The 10,343-nt window shown below is 43.5% G+C and overlaps 1 long non-coding RNA gene across 1 annotated transcript; it reads left to right on the plus strand.

Annotated features, from left to right (window-relative positions):
* The first annotated feature begins 2,395 nt into the window (after positions 1-2,395).
* Positions 2,396-5,754, plus strand: LOC122459856. The gene is made up of 2 exons (XR_006280808.1): positions 2,396-2,919; positions 5,313-5,754. It is a non-coding gene; the product is annotated as an uncharacterized LOC122459856 (long non-coding RNA).
* The last annotated feature ends 4,589 nt before the right edge of the window (positions 5,755-10,343 follow it).

Raw genomic sequence — 10,343 nt, forward strand, 5'->3', positions numbered from 1 at the left:
AATTTAAAGCTAGTTGAAATGAGATTTGTTCATCCAGGTTTTTTGTTGTTGTTTTGGAGCTGAAACCTAATTTTCTTATTTGCATCTAAATTCATTTTCCAGTTCATACCATTTCCCACACATTCCCTAATTTTCTTTGGACATTTTGTTCATCTTTTGTACTTTATCAAATCTGTTATATAAAATTCAGGAAAAATCCCACAAGCACATAAAAACAAACAGAAGCAGTATTCCAAATAAGAATGCCCAGGCTTCCTGCTTGAATTTTTTAGACATGGTACCTGTCGTATGATCTGTGGTAGTATTGTCTAGGCAGACTCTGCTGTTGACCTTGGGAATTGGGGACATATTTTTAGAATATTAATATTTAAAGAAATTTTAATATATTCCATACCAAACTAAACCAATTATTTAAAACAATAATGCTTCACAGATTGCACTGGTTTCCACATAATTTTTGAGAGAACATATTGATTGATAAGGCAGAGTTTGAATTTCAATTTTTGATTATATTTTTGCTGAAATTTTGAATCCTGATGGGAAAAAAATCGGATTGTCAGGAAAGGGAATTTAGACAATTCATGTGAATTTCCCCCACCCCCTGTTTTTCAACCAGGTCTTTTGTTCCTGGTTATCTGAGATGGTCCCTTTCTTTGTGTTTCAGCCAGACTTTTGGAGGTGAGCTGAGACTAGAGCTGACTAAATAATGGATTTTTTGGTTTCCTGGCACTTCCTTTAAAATAATAATAATAATCATCATCATCATTTCAGATCAAGCCATAAATAGATTTTTTTGAAATTGTTCCAGATTGAACAAACCATTTAGCTCACCCTAAAATTAAATATTTTGGTTCGATATTGAGCATTTTTTTTAAAAATTGCTTTAATATAAAACAAAGGACATTTTAAAACAGTCATTTTGAACAAAAAAATTAAAACTAAAACATTTAATTTAAAAAAAAAAATGTTGAAACAAAACATTTCAGGTTTTTTTGAATTTTTTTAAAGGTTGTTTTCCCCTCATCCAAACAATTAAACAAAATTGACACAAATTCATGAACCATTTTTATGTCACTAAATATGCATTTTTCACCCAAAAAAGATTTGTACAAAAAGTTTTGCCCAGCTCTAGTCGGGATACTATGTTAATTTCACTGGAATAAGTGGACCCAGAGGGTATGTCTATATTGCAATAAGACACCCTGGCTGGCCCAGGTTAGCTGACTCAGGCTTGTGGGGCTCAGGCTATGAGGCTATAAAATTGTAATGTAGATGGTCAGGCTGGAGCCAAGGGTCCCAGAGCTCAGGCTCCAGGCCATGTCTGAACATCTACCCTGCAATTTTATAGCCCCGCAACCTGAGTCCAAGTCAGCTGACCTGGGCCAGCCACAGGTGTTTTGAGTGTAGCCATACTCTTATTTGCTTTCAGCCTCACTGCAGGAGAAACACATGCACAGCACACAGTCCTATCAGCCATTCTTGGTATGTCTACACTGCAATGTAAGCTCACCATTAATAGATCTCGAGTTAGCAGACCTTTGTTAACCTAAGGCTAGAGCCTCTACACTCATTTGTAACCCCCGATTGTTGAACCGGGGTTCATCTACACTGCATTATGCTGGTCCCAGTCCAACTACCCATATCCCAGACTTCCTAGTGCCCTCCCAAAAGGTGGCTGCACTAGTGCTTTGTTTGCGATGTAGTGTAAGAAAACTTGACTGTCCACCAAAATTGACTATCTAGAGAAGAAAGAACATTGGCCCATGGGATTGCGGAATACTTTTGGTGGCCTTCCAGAGCACATGTCCAGTGGGGCTGTGTTGACACTGCAAAGCAGGAGGGCTTGAACTCTGGGTCCTGGCTTTACTAAGGCTCGGACCTTCTACCCCCATGGAGTCCTGGGATGCTGGGTTAGTGGAATTTGTGTGTAATGTTAAGGAAAAGTTAGCATATGTGACTCCATTTTGGCTTGGGCCCACCATTGTCTAAAAGCAAGCACATCATGCACAGGAGGAGAGTTTCTTAGATACTGCATTCCTGTGAAAACTCTCCCCCTTGTCTGTTTTTTGTCTGTTCCTAACTCCCTGCCTCCTGGTCTTTTGATGTGGGCCTCCCATCCTGATAAAAAAAAGTTACTGGTGCATTGCTTCAGGGCCATGGTGCGTCGTTAAAGTAATAGTTTAGCACGGGGAACGTACCTAGCAGGGATAGGTGGAAAATAAGAAAGGGGTTTGTCTATTGGCTAAGGTTTCCGATGCATGAGGGCAACATGCTTTGCTAAAAGTATATAATCTTTGTATAACCTGCATTCGGGGTCCCCCTCTGACTAGCAGGGGGGCACCACGCTTGAGCAAAATAAACTTAGTATCTTTGGGAACTCTGCAGTTGTGGATTTTGTTTGTGTGCCTCAGCCTAGACTCGAACTGTGCGTAACCTATCAGGTATAATTCGTAGCAGTTCTTGTGTGTGACCTATCAGGTATAATTCGTAACAGTTTTTGGCGACCCAGATGGGACTCTAGGCTCGCCCCGACGAGTGAGACCACACTCCTCCTCTCGGACAGCTCCAGCCGGCACAGGGTGAGTTCACCTTTGAGAACTCTGAGGAGCGGGTGTGTGGGCCATCGCTTAGGCAATAAGGTGGCACATTTGGTGTCCTTTTGGTAGCCCATTATGGGTTCTGGGCAGAGTGTAAGTAGGGGGACCCCTTTGGCTGAAATTCTCGAGAATTGGAGGAATATTTCTGGTACCCATGGGTTAGGTAAAAGGAAAGCTGTAATCTTGTTATCAAGGTTGAGTGGCCAGCACTAACAACTCAAACACCTCTTGAATAGCCACCGGATGGGTCCTTTGCTGGGGACAAATTAACAGCACTTAGGAAAAGGCTGGAGGACAAAGCTCCAGCCCAGATGGATTATTGGTATGTATGGGACAACTGGACTTATGTGCGTGTGACAGGATGTCCTCTTTCCTCCTCCTTTTCTTATTTATCTCAGGGGTCTCCAGCCCCGCTCTGTGCTATGCCTGCTTCTGCCCTTCCTCCTGCTTACCCTCGGCTTTCTGACCTAAGCCCAGGACCATTTATAAGCCTTTAGACAGGACTGAAAGCACTGACCAAGCAAGTACCAGTCCTTCAGAGACTTGTCAAAATGTAACCATTTGTGCTCAGCATACACCGTAACAGCAGTGTGTCTGCCATAAGAGTAAATTAAATAGTTAAACTGCTAATTGGCCATGCGTTCTGTCCGGGTGACAAGCCTCACGGGGCAGGACTCGGGTAGACCTTGTGAGTGAGAATATTTAAGGGAAGAGACCAGGAGGGCTGGGGGCTAGTTAAGAAGCCCACCCTCCTTGTTAAATGGGTAGTGGGACAAAGCTGGTGCTCATGGAAGGGACAGTTCAGAGAGAAAAAACAGGATCAGGCCCAAGTGGGCAGGCAACAGATAGAGAGATTGGAAAACAGGTTGGAAACTTGGAGGGCATAGTGGGGGAGGAAAAAAAAGGAGTAAATAATTACAGGAATGGGAAATGTAAATCCCAGAATAATACTTGGAATGGTAAAATCTGAGTTGATTGGGTGTTGTTTTGGGAGACAAGCAAGTGATTTAAGAAAGGAAAGTGAGAAGTTAACTCTAGTTGCTGGAGGGAATTAAGCAGCTGAACTTTGTGAAATACTAGAAAGAAAAAATTCTTGGTTTCTTTGCAGCCATTTTGAGGAAAACAGACCCTTTTTCAAAGGAATGCAATTATACAGTGCTACTTAATTAATATCTTATTAGGCTCCAAGGGGCTACAATAGGTGGTGTCTTCCTTTTCAGGTCAGTGTGTGTTTGACAGCAGGAGTTAAAAATAAAAGGCAATCAAAAGTCTGGTAAACTTTATTGTGCCCTTTTTAAAGTAAGAATCTTTAAACTATGGATCCAAAAGCAAGCCGGAAAGCATTTGTTTTAATGTAAATTACCTAACTGATAAGGTAGAAGCCACTGAAACCTAGGCTGCCTATGAAACAAATACAAGAAAATATAGAAAAAGAAAAGGAGTACCCGTGGCACCATAGAGACTAACAAATTTATTAGAGCATAAGCTTTCGTGAGCTACAGCTCACTTCATCGCATGCATTTGGTGGAAAAAGTTTTTTTCCACCAAATGCATGCGATGAAGTGAGCTGTAGCTCACGAAAGCTTATGCTCTAATAAATTTGTTAGTCTCTAAGGTGCCACGGGTACTCCTTTTCTTTTTGCGAATACAGACTAACACGGCTGCTACTCTGAAACCTGTCAAAGAAAATATGGGTAATTCCTCTGTTTTGCCTGCAATTAACAAGGGTATTTGTATAAAAAGGAAATATTTTAAGCAATGACTGGCTGCCCAGAAGGGGTAGATCTATGTTCTTTTTGTCTTTCAGAAAATCAGAGAAAACTGATGCCAGCTGAAAAGCAATTCAACATATCATGAATTTACTGGCACAATAGGAATTATGTTCTGTGTTCTATGTTCTGTCTTGTGTTTGTCTTGTGGCCAGAATTGCTGTGTCTAATTTTTCATAGGACAGTTTAGTTTAAAACTAAATAGAAACGTTAAATCAAAATGCAGATACTTGTTTTATTCAACTTGGAATACAAAGTGTTTGGATAATATCAGGAAAATGTGATATACTAAAGTTTAAGTATTTGCTTAAGTAAGAAAAAGAGATTTCATTGGCCAGATCTTTTAATTGAAAAAATTGTTGTTAAAATTTGCACACCAACAGTCTTAGGAAGCAAGGACATGAAAGGTTAACCCACTTCCCATATTACACATGGGGTCCTTCTGGCTCACTCAAATTTCTAGCCAGAGGGCTGGGGAAGGAGGAAAGCTATTGGACACCAGAGGTTGTACCAAGTGGACTCCTCAAAAGTGGGTGTGCTTGTCCTGGCTTCTTGCTCCAAAGCTCCATAATAAAGTCATTTTACTAGAAAGGTGTATGTGACATACATTGAACAATAAGACTAAAGTGCTGTATAATGAGCAATTATAATTGTATATGTGTTCATTTTTGAACAAAGGTGTGTGAGTGGAAAGTGAAAGTTTCCTTTACAGGTTAATAGAAGCCAAGAAGGGGAGAAGAAAAAGAACGGAGGACGAGTTAATTCAATGCTGTAGCTGGCAGGCTCAGTCCAAAGATAAGACACTGGCCTGCCCAAGGACACTATTCACAGCTAGGATTTGGCTGACAGCCAAGAAAGAAGGGGGCATGAATGTGTCCAAGCAGCTGTGAGATCTGCAAAACACTGCCAGACATTAATTAAATGTGTTAGGTCTCTGTATTTACAGGTGAAAGATGTCCTGCTCCAAGGATCCTGAGCAAACCTGCCATTTGTTAAAACCAGGTGACTGGATCTACATAAAGGCCCATCAACGAAAGACTACTCTGGCCCCATGCTGGAAAGGCCCTTATTAAGTCCTGCTAACTACCACCACCACTGTGAAGTGCCAAGGACTGACTGCCTGGACCCAGGCTTCTTACTGCAAAAAGACCCCTCCACCTCAAGATGACTTCACTTCGACTATTGATCAGCCTGTCTGTCCTTCTGGGTTTTTTCTTTCCTCCTTTTGTACAACAGGGGAAAGGACAAGGTGAAGTGCTAGTAATCTCTCCCTTGTTCACTGAAAGAGCTAATTTGCATTCAGTATTTGCTAAAGAAACCAAAGCACTATAGGGTGATGTGCTAGTAACCTCTCCCCTGTATAATGCAAAACCACGACTGTTCCAAGAGAGAAGAAGGAACACCTGTTCTGCCGAAACCACCAAGATCCAAGGATTCCTAACTACAAAAAACATTGAGAATTGGCCTTGGTGGTGAAGACGGAGCATTGTACATTGGAAGGGAGGGAGTTGCGGGATTTATTCTTGGGAATGTGAAGTGAAGTGGTAGGGTGGGTTTATTCCAGGGGCTGCAATCTGTGCTTGTGGGCAAGTACCATCAGAATGCACTGTCCTCCCTAATTGTCTTCCGGATGATGAATAGCAAAAATGCCTTACAGCCACGAACATTACTCCCACCATCTGCCACCATTCCTTTGCAGGAAAGGTTCCTGGATCCATCATAGCTACGTTAAGTTGGCGCTGGGACCCCCACCTGACCCTGACAAGCCATCGGATGAGGCACTTTACGAATGAATGCCACTACCAACCCATGGACTGAGCTTTCTGCTTGGGATCAGAGTGTAATGGCTTGTAGAAAGTGGTGTTGGAGAGCTGCTACCCAAAATCCATAAACCTGGAAATCCTGGACGTCCCATCAGCTCTGGCATTGGCACCCTGACAGCAGGATTGTCTGGCTATGTAGACTCCCTCCTCGGGCCCCACACTACCAGCACTCCCAGCTATCTTCGAGACACCACTGACTTCCTGCGGGAACTACAATCCATCGGTGATCTTCCTAAAAACACCATCCTAGCCACTATGGATGTAGAAGCCCTCTACACCAACATTCCACACAAAGATGGACTACAAGCCATCAGGAACAGTATCCCCGATAATGTCACGGTTAACCTGGTGGCTGAACTTTGTGACTTTGTCCTCACCCATAACTATTTCACATTTGGGGACAATGTATACCTTCAAATCAGCGGCACTGCGATGGGTACCAGCATGGCCCCACAGTGTGCCAACATTTTTATGGCTGACTTAGAACAACGCTTCCTCAGCTCTCGTTCCCTAATGCCCCTACTCTACTTGCGCTACATTGATGACATCGTCATCATCTGGACCCATGGAAAAGAAGCCCTTGAGGAATTCCACCATGATTTCAACAATTTCCATCCCACCATCAACCTCAGCCTGGACCAGTCCACACAAGAGATCCACTTCCTGGATACTACGGTGCTAATAAGCGATGGTCACATAAACACCACCCTATACCAGAAACCTACTGACTGCTATTCCTACCTACATGCCTCTAGCTTTCATCCAGATCACACCACACGATCCATTGTGTACAGCCAACCTCTACGATACAACTGCATTTGTTCCAACACCTTAGACAGAGACAAACACCTACAAGATCTCTATCATGCATTCTTACAACTACAATACCCACCTGCTGAAGTGAAGAAACAGATTGACAGAGCCAGAAGAGTACCCAGAAGTCACCTACTACAGGACAGGCCCAACAAAGAAAATAACAGAATGCCACTAGCCATTACCTTCAGCCCCCACTAAAACTCTCCAACGCATCATCAAGGATCTACAACCTATCCTCAAGGACGACCCATCACTCTCACAGATCTTGGGAGACAGGCCAGTCCTTGCTTACAGACAGCCCCCCAACCTGAAGCAAATACTCACCAGCAACCACACACCACACAACAGAACCACTAACCCAGGAACCTATCCTTGCAACAAAGCCCGTTGCCAACTCTGTCCACATATCTATTCAGGGGATACCATCATAGGGCCTAATCACATCAGCCACACTATCAGAGGCTCGTTCACCTGCGCATCTACCAATGTGATATGCCATCATGTGCCAGCAATGCCCCTCTGCCATGTACATTGGTCTAACTGGACAGTCTCTACGTAAAAGAATAAACAGACACAAATCAGACGTCAAGAATTATAACATTCAAAAACCAGTTGGAGAACACTTCAATCTCTCTGGTCACTCGATCACAGACCTAAGAGTGGCTATACTTCAACAAAAAAGCTTCAAAAACAGACTCCAATGAGAGACTGCTGAATTGGAATTAATTTGCAAACTGTATACAATTAACTTAGGCTTGAATAGAGACTGGGAGTGGATGGGTCATTACACAAAGTAAAACTATTTCCCCATGTTATTTCTCCTCCCCCCCGTTCCTCAGACGTTCTTGTTAACTGCTGGAAATGGCCCACCTTGATTATCACCACAAAAGGTTTTCCTCCTCCCCCTCCCCTCCTGCTGGTAATAGCTCATCTTAAGTGATCACTCTCCTTACAGTGTGTATGATAAAACTCATTGTTTCATGTTCTCTGTGTGTGTATATATATATCTCCCCACTGTATTTTCCACTGAATTCATCCGATGAAGTGAGCTGTAGCTCACGAAAGTTCATACCATAAATGGAGTTACCATACACTTTAACTTAAACACACTGGATTAGATAAAACAATAAAACAACGTTATTAATTACAAGGAGACAGATTTCATGTGAGTACAAATAATGAGGCATGAGAGTCAGAAATGTTTACAAGAAAAATAAGGGTAAAACGCTTTCTAGTACCTAACAAACTATATTTGGTCTAAAGCAAAGTTTCTCACCACATGCTTCCAACAGCATTACTGACCAAAGTCTTCAGGTCAGTACCCCTCTCCAAGCATCCAGTGACTGTTTCCTTTGTTTTCTCTGGTGCAGAGAATGAGATGGGCAGAGAGCAAGAGAGAAAAGATGATGGGGGTGTTTGCCCCTCCTTTTTATAGTTTCAGTCCCTCAGTGAAAAGCATTTCCAGCTGAGAACCACAGGATCTGGTGGAGGAAGGAGACCTTATGCTGTGTCTTTGCTAAGATGCAGATCTCTTTGTCCCTGCACCCACTTTCTTGCCAAAGAATGGCCACTTGATAGGTGATGGCCCAACAGCTTTGTTGACACCTCCCTGGCTGGGGCATCAGCTTGCCCTTTGTCTCTCTGAGGCCCTGGGCTACACTGGGGGGGGAGGTGTTTCGAACTAAGATACGCAACTTCCGCTACACTATTCACGTAGCTGAAGGCGAAGTATCTTAGTTCAAGTTACCTGGCCATCTTATGGCGGCAAGTCGACAGGGGTGGCTCCCCCGTCGACTCCACTTACTCCTCCTGCCGAGCTGGAGTACAGGCGTCGATAGACTAGACACAATAGATCGATCCCTGATAGATCAATCACTACCTCCATGAGTACATCTTCACTACCCGCCAGCTCGGGTCTAGACACAATAAATCGATCCCCGAATCAACGCCTGTACTCCACCTTGGCAGGAGGAGTAAGTGGAGTCAATGGGGGAGCCACCACAGTTGACTCGCTGCCGTGAGGACGGTCAGGTAACTCAAACTAAGATACTTTGACTTCAGCTGATTTAGCCTTTCCCCAGACTTATCTTGGAAAAGTTCCTAATTTCAGCTTATATTAGGAAGTGAAGGAGAAATAGAGCTTAAGAACAGGTTTGCAGAGTTGGCAAATGAAGAAGGGGCTCAGCAGGTACTTGTTGAAGGTGGAAGGGTAAGGAAGAAGAGAAGAGAGGCTAGTCCTATAGGAAAAGCAGAAGAGTCAAGGGAGACTAGACCAAATATGAGCCCCAGGAGGATACAGGATGGGTTGAAGAAGATTATGAGGGAAAATAGGAATGGAAAGAACTTGCAGCCAGAGGGAACAGGGGAGAGACTGGAGAATAGCACCGTCAGCAGGAAAAGGCAGGTCTATGTGATCGGGGACTCTTTATTGAGAAGAATAGACAGGCCTGTAACGAGTGCTGATCCAGAGAATAGAAGGGTGTGCTGTCTTCCGGGTGCTAAGATACGGGATGTAGACCTGAGGTTGAAAAGGATCCTAAAGGGAGCGGGAAAGAATCCCCTAATTATCCTTCATGTGGGAACAAATGATACGACTAGATTCTCGCTGGAAAGTATTAAGGGAGACTATGCTAGGCTGGGGAAGACGCTTAAGGAAATTGAGGCTCAGGTGATCTTTAGCGGGATCCTTCCTGTTCCTAGAGAAGGGCAACAAAGGTGTGACAAGATTGACTGTCAACAGATGGCTTAGGCAGTGGTGGTATAAGGAGGGCTTTGGGATGTATGGCCACTGGGAGGCATTCACAGACAGAGGACAGTTCTCTCGGGATGGACTTCATCTGAGTAGGGAAGGAAATAGACTTCTAGGATCTAGGCTGGCACAACTGATAAAGAGAGCTTTAAACTAGGAATTAGGGGGAGATGGATGGGAGATGTCCAGGAAATCTCCACGCCAGATTTTAGCATTGAGAGGGAAGAAGACGAAGTAAGAAAGGATACAGCTGTAGGTAGGAGAATGTATATAAGGAGCGAGGGCGGTGTGGATACCAGTCTAATAGGTCATACTGGCTGTAGAATGACTGTGCCTAATAGGGTACAAAATGTGAGCGAGGCCAAACAGCAAAAATTAAGATGTTTATACACCAATGCGAGGAGCCTAGTTAACAAAATGGAGGAACTAGAGCTGCTGGTGCAGGAAGTGAAACCAGATATTATAGGGATAACAGAAACATGGTGGAATAGTAGTCATGACTGGACTACAGGTATTGAAGGGCATGTGTTGTTTAGGAAAGACAGAAACAAAGGTAAAGGTGGTGGAGTAGCATTGTATATCAATGATG

Source organism: Dermochelys coriacea, chromosome 4 (assembly GCF_009764565.3).
Source record: "Dermochelys coriacea isolate rDerCor1 chromosome 4, rDerCor1.pri.v4, whole genome shotgun sequence".
Lineage (NCBI taxonomy): Eukaryota > Metazoa > Chordata > Testudines > Dermochelyidae > Dermochelys > Dermochelys coriacea.